This window comes from Chelon labrosus (assembly GCF_963514085.1).
Source record: "Chelon labrosus genome assembly, chromosome: 15".
Lineage (NCBI taxonomy): Eukaryota > Metazoa > Chordata > Actinopteri > Mugiliformes > Mugilidae > Chelon > Chelon labrosus.
The window spans coordinates 13383892-13391425 of record NC_140348.1 but is presented as its reverse complement, the minus strand read 5'-3'; positions in this window follow the sequence as shown (position 1 = coordinate 13391425).

Below are 7534 nucleotides of genomic sequence, written 5' to 3'. Positions count from 1 at the left end.
GTGCTGCGGTTGTCTCCCTTTGCCATTCACTGTCTCCCAGGGATAATCTTGATTTGAGCAAGGATATTCCACTCCCCTCAACACTACATCCCTCATCTCCTCACTCATAAATCTTCCCGCTCTGCCCACCTCAAGCCGTCCTTGGCTTTCTACTCTGTCAACGTGTTTGTTCTCTGTCGATCAAATGAAAATGGCAACCAGACGTTTTTAAAGGGCATTGAGCTGTGGGCAGATTTCCTTTTCAGTGGATGTCACGGCGGCTTTCAAGTTTTTGTTTAATTGACAAAAAGATGCTATGTCTTCTAATTAATGTGAATGTGGACACGGTGCACGCATACTGACATTGACAAACCTTGGGATTCTTCTTTGAGACAGTTAATTTACTTGATTGAAAAAAAAGCTCCAAATGCTTTTGTGTTATTGTCCCTCGCCTGCATTCATTCTGTAACCTCTTAGAGTGTATTGAAAAAAACAAAAGCTTATTTATGAATACTACTGCGTGCTCACTTTTCAGTAACTAATGGCTCATTCTCTACCGTTTGAAGATCTTCTTCTGCATCTGTTAATACAAAAATGGTCGATTTCCGTGTGATAGAGAGCGGTGTTAAGAGAATTCCTCCCACTTTCCGTCTTTATTCTGTCCCTTAATTATTTTCACACAGTGTCATTTTTCATTAACAATCCTCTCTTCCTTGGGCCATCACCTCATGTTCCCGTCCTTACCTTGCGGCATCTGACCCTGATTCGGCTAGGCTCCACGGAGAATAATTTTTGACTGCACACGTGAAAGTAAACCCCGCAGTGTGCCTCATGTATGTCCGTCGATCCTTGTGTGACTGTGGACTAGCATGCAGCAGTTAAGCAAATGGTAATGAAAGGTCAAACTTCAGCCCGGAGCACAGCGACAGATGTACGCTCTCCATACTTCAAAATCCCTCCTTTGCTAAATCCAGATAATAGACCAGTGCACATGCGCACGCCCTGGCATAAACATTCCTAGGTGTATCCGTGTTTTCCTGTGACTGTGTGTGTGTGTGTGTGTGTGGATGAGTTCCTGCGGCTGTGGCTGTGGACGCTTCTGCCTTGTGCCATCAGCCTACCTTCTTCTCTCGCACATTTCCCATCTCTACCCTCTCTTCCCATCTGCACATCCATTCTGACCCACAATTGTTTGTCTATTTTTGGGATTGTCTGATTAGGGGCCAGATGTGCAGACTGTGTCTGGCTGCAGCAGAAGCCTGTGGAGTGGGGGGGTGGGGGGGAGGGGTGGAGTGACAGAGGGAAGGGGTTTTAATCTGCTCGCCAGTAGGCTGTAATCAGGCTCTGGGAAGCAGAGGGAGGGGGTACTCTCAGTAAGACTAGGGCCCTGTGCTGCCTGGGGTGTGTACCAACAGGCCCATCTTAAAGCTCAGTACGTGAGCATGTGCGTGCTCAACTATTCACTGGGGGTGTGATTGCAACCTTTCCTCTGCTGTCTGTGTGGTTAACCTCACATAGAGACAGGCAGCCATGAGGGGGGGAATCTGAAGTAGAATACAGGAAAGAGTCTCCGTAGAGATTACACGTCAGTAAACTAATCCCCTTTTTCTCTTTCATTATGAGATGCTAATAATTTACACGATGCTGCGTGAATCTATTCCCACCTCTGTCTCTCTGATGTTGTTCTTCACTACAATACCTACTGCTGCCCTCTCCTTTTTCCAATCTTCTCTGCCTACCTCTCATTTTCTTTCCATTTGCCGCCGTACACACATTCAACCCCACATGTGATCCTTAAAAAAAGAACAGACACAATTACAGCAAGAAGCCCCACAGAGAGACCCACACTTTTAATGATTTGTCAGGAAAGAGAGATTTGGCCAGTCAGAAGCATTGCCACCGCACAGTCTGCCTCCACATTGATTTTGCTGCTTTTCTCTCATGTAAGAGAATAGTGAATTGGCTGGATGTCATGCAAGGAGGAGCTGTGCTGCAGGTTCAGTTGTACACAAAACAGAGCTGACGCATACTTTCCCATTTGTTTTGCATTGGTCAGATAGCTGTGCTGTTCCTTGTTCTGTAATCTCTTGGAAGACTATTGGCACGGATTCAAAGCTGCACGTATCCCTTGACCACAAGGGGATAAAACTTGGATTCAATTATCTGAATCTAAAAATAATGTGTTTCATCTGTTCTATTATATGTTTCTGTGCATAAAGTATAGACTTTTTGAGGAAAACATGTTTAAAGCTAAATGTTATAGACATTTTTACAAACCACATGTAACTATTGTATTTAAACACCATGAGGTTTTATTGTCTTTGAATATTTTCTTCTAAATAATCAGTTACTGATGTTACAAGAAGATTGTGACATATTAAAAAATAACTGAGGTCTGCTGTAAAATAGGTTGAAAGAAAACACCTAATCATGTAGTATGCAAGGTAATATGCATCTAAAATTTCAGCCCTGAGCCTAAAAAAGCAATTACAAAAACTGACTCATCATCTTTGTTTCATATACTACGGTGCACTATGCATTTTGTTCACGTTTAATGTCAGTGTATTTCCTGTTCCATGCAATAAACAGCAATTATTTGAACATTTAGCTGCAGGATAATCATTGCACATTTTGCACCTGCATGAAATGTAGGGTGAGTATGACAGTGATTACTTCTTGAACTGGAACATCTGTAGTATAGTAAGTGTATGCGAATGTAATAGCTCAGTTGTAAGGGCGCTAGTGGACAGATGAGCACTGTGTTTATGGCAAGACTGCAAGCTTGGTGTATGTGGACAACAGTGTCGGGCCGTGGATTTTCCACCTAGGCCTTCAATGCACTACAACCTTTTTCAAAACGCTTCTTAATAAGAGTGTTTTGACGCCGCTGCTATAGAAACCATCATCGATATATGGATACGCAATAAAACAGGATGTTGAACTAATGGTTCAACGTCCTGTGTATTTTCTAAAGCAAGAAACTCACTTAGAACAATTCAAAAAGTCTCCTCTCACTCACCAGCGCCACATACATCAAATCCAGCAGAAGCATCAATGTCTGCCCAATTAAATGTCAAAAATATACACAAAATATGTAAATATAATTCATTATACTCACCAGAACTTAATTTAGAGTTCCTCTGAGCCTCTCAACCAAGGGAAGTGCTCATACTTGCTGTCCTAAAAGTTTTCATGGCTGGCTACCTCCAGAATTGGGTAGTCTTTCTCGAAAAAAAATCCAGCTTTTCCTGGAAAGTACGCTGTGAAAATGGCTTTCTAAGAAGATCTCCAACCAAATCAATAGCATCTCCTCCTTCACCATTGTGAGTTCAAGACCCTTCAGTCAGAGGACACAAAAATGAGATGCTACCGTAGGCCACAGAGAAGGCCTAAGATATGAACTTGAAATGTGATTGGTTAAAGGAACAGCGTCATTACAATGTATTTCAAGCTTCAGACTCCGGCAACACGTGATGGCTGAAATATGAAAGCTCTAATGCAAAGTTACACTGCCAGGAGCACCGCAGCTGAGAGGCAGACAAGCCATAAAATGAAAAGAATAGGCTATTGGGAAATATTTAATAAGATTAATGGAATAAAATGATAATGTAAGTCAGTGATTTTGATAGTTTAGGCCAGCAGAGAAGGCTTCACTGGCCCTGATGGCCAACCAGTGGTGGACAATATGTAGTACAGTACATAATTAAAACATGTACCTGAGCATTGGTCATAAAATACTGAAAGCATCTTAGAGTTTTTGCTCATTAAAACAGATGTGCATTAAACAAAATGAATATTAGAACATCAATGTTTCTGTTTAATGTGAGTGGTCATATACATCTTTGTCAGCCAACCCCTAGGCCTTAGCCCTGCTCACTGTAACAGAGACTGCTCATCTGTTTTGACCTGCTGCCTCCCCGTAAGCCATTATGTGGCAGTGTGTGCCACTGGACAGCCGCCCTTAGTCCCTCTCGGCGTCCTTTGCAAGGCCCTACTGGACCTGTCCCAGAATGCCCCTCTGCCCCACTGGACATGGATCTATGCAAAATAAACTCCGTCCATCCAACTGGGAAATTAAACCGGTGTCCATGTTTGTCTCCACTCATCCCTGTCCTGGGCTGACTGCCACTCTGGGGATTAGTCATAACTCTAACCTCCAACCTTGAAGTTTTTTTTATGGGTTCTGGTCAAGCTGGAGGTCAGCATGCGTTCCAGACGTTCCTCCCTCAGGTTGACCATTGTGCATGAAAGCAGAAAAATTATCCATTTAAGATTTTCCTCTCCTTTCAAGAATATCTTTCCACGAGCTTTGTTAGACATTTGCTTATCTCCGCGTATGGCTTGATATTTATGTAGGCAGGTGTGTTTACATATGGGCATATAGTATGGAACATTTGATGATAAGATCTGCCATTCATCTATAGGATGAGAAATGAGTTCCGGCTTTCCCCTTCACTGCCTTTGTCCTTTCTTCATGATTTTTTATTTATTTTTTTTGATTCCCAATTTCTTTGACAGTTTTTAATGACTCCCCACATCCTGATAGAGCAGCAAGTGTGATTCAATGCAGATTTTTAGATGGTTTGCTCTTCTTAGTTATCTAAATAAGTTGCTTCTGCTCCTATGTTGGTGTGTTGTAAAGGTCTGGCAGATTGATTGAGACTCCGGAGCCTCCTGGACCACATTGCTTGTTAGGTTAGTTGTCCTTTCAAGTCTTTTTTTTTTTTTTTTTCTTTTTCTTTTTTTTGAGATCTCCACTCCCAGGGAGCTGCAGTTTGATTTATTGGTTGCTAAAAAGGTGCTTTTGCAGATGAAGCCACAGGAAAGGCACAGGCTATTGAATCGAGTGGCAGGGTAAAAATGCCTTTTGAAACTAAATGTCAGCGAGCAAAATTCATCTCGTCACCGCCTTGTTGCTCCAGCAATGTAGCAGTCGATGAGCCCCCTTGTAAAGGCTGGAATTGCTTAGGAAGTCATCTAAAGCTGGTCTTATTTGAAAATTATAATGAAAGAACTCGGAAAAAAAGCAGGCATATTCTCTACGTTGGTGATGAAAGCTTGAATTTTCTAGTAGACACATTGAAGTGTAGAGACACTGGAAACTCTGACACTCAAAAAATATATAAAGATACTGTAAGACATTACAAAAGTGGTTGTTGAGTGTCGTTTAAAAAGGAACCTATTAAGAAGAATCTCATTGTTGTGTTTCCATCGTCTGATGACTTCTGCTCAGTTCTCTTCAGTTTTGTGAGATGTTACAGTTTGGCAGGGGAAACTGTTGTTTTGTTCAATCACAAGCGTTCTGCGGATTGATTGGGGCTCGCTTGCAATCATTTTATTCTGCCCGATTCCACAAGACAAGCAGTAATCATTTGTAATTGAAGTTTCACGGCTTCAAGTCAACATTGTTAGGTTGATTAGTGAGAAGATCTCTTTCGGTGAGAGCAAATTACGCCAAGGTCAAAATTAGAAGGCTTTGATTGTCTTTGGATTGGGTCTCTGAAGTGTACAGTGCCCTGATTATTATTAGTGATTGAAAGCTGCTTGTTTCATTTCTTTATGATTCAATTCATTTTAAATATCTGACACCACCAACTGAGTAATATATTTAAATGCAACAGACATATAAGGTCATTAAAAGTAATGTTCATTAAGATTTACTAACAACTGTTACCTGTAACTGGAAGAGAGCCACATTAGAAAAGTGGTGGTACATTAGATAATGCGTAAGCACGTGATCTCGGTCCCATTTGAAGAGAAAGTCGTGCAACAAACAAAGAAACCTAAATTCCTGGTTAATACTGAGATTTACTGCTGCCGCCTAAGTAATGCAAATATAGAGTATGAACCTTACAGTTTAAAATACCCACCTAATGTGTTTTTACAGGTGACAAATGTCACAGGAATCATATCTTAGCTGCCCTCTTTAGGGTTGACACACCGAACCGGCTTAAAAGAATTCCTAGCAACAAAGGCCGACAGTGTGATCAGTGATCTTTTTACCTTCAGCTTGCAGTAGCCTGTAGCCTCGTTCAAAAGGGGAAACCAAAAGAGCTAGGACTTGCTAGGAAGAACAACAAACTATTGGTCAGAGCCGACCTTTCCTGATTCATGCTGATCACCTGGTCTACAGTTTGTTCAGAATATTCAGATCACATAAAGATCAAGCTCAGGATGAGCAATCGGTCAGAGGAAACTCTACTGACCTCAAACTTCCAAAACAAAAGTTAACAAAGAGAGAGAGATAAAGTTCAAAAACTGCAATGTTTCTTGCAGGTTGATAGGAGCCCTAGATTTCTATTCTTATATCTGGTTACTGATAAAAATACAAGTCCAACACTATTACCTGACTTCAGGCTTAAGACCTCGGTAATTGAGTGCCCCATGCTGCTCCGTACCCATCTGCCTGAGCTGCGCAATCAGCTCTATCTTTTGTTTTTCACTGGTTACCATTTTTAAACAATATCTCCACAAAATAGACATTGGCTCGTGCACACCGAGAAGAACATGACTCACAGAATATATACATTTTGATCCCTGTCCACATCCAGTGTCAGAGATTTATACATGATGTAGCTACTGTATCTCGTGCTTCCTACTGCACCAAATCATCTGTTCCTCTTTCTCTCCTGTTCGACTTACATATATGTGCATCCTAAAGTGAGTAAGTTTTTAGGTTTGGTTATGTTCTGTCAGATTGGGGGATAAACGTAGAAGTAGTTCAGTATATATGTGTATGCATTAGGCACTGCATATTAGATTCTCTTGCGTCATTATTCTTTAGTTCTGGTGGAGGATTCGGTAGAACAATTTGGCACATTCTTGCCATGGGAAATCACATCGGCCACAAAACATCTTTTATGTTCTCTCATTATGCTGGAAGGCTTTTTAAAATGGGAGGAAAGCTTGATGTCAAATATTACTTGAAAATATCACCAGCTGCTAAAAGGTGCGAATGTGGCAAGAAGTTTGGATTATTCCAATTCTGTAGTGACTATGAAATTTGTAGCTTTGAGTTTTAATGTGTGCATTACTATTCACATCCATTTGAGTGCAATATACACCGATCGGGCATAACATTATGACCACCTTCCTAAAATTGTGTAGGTCTCCCTTGTGCCTCCAAAACAGTTGTGACTCATCAGAGAATTCTGAGGGTGTCCTGTGGTGTCTGGCAACAGGATGTTGTTAGTGGGGGCCTTTGGGTCCTATGGGTTGGGAGGAGGGGCCTCTGTGTATCAGGCTTGTTCCAGTACATCCCACAGATACTTGATCAGTTTGGGATCTTGGGAATCTGGAAGCCCTTGTGCTGTTCTTCATGATGTTTGAGTTGTTCCTAAACCATTTGTGTGTGTGTGCCTGTGTCAGGCTGCATCCTGCTGGGGATGGCTTCTGTCATCAAGGATTGTCATTGCTATGGGGTGGGGGTACATGGTCTGGTCCAGGTAAATCTAAGTAACATCAACACAAATGCCAAGACCAAACGTTTCCCAGCGAAACACTTTATCGTCACGAGATGGTCAATGTTAATCGCTTCTCCTGTCAGTGGTTTTAA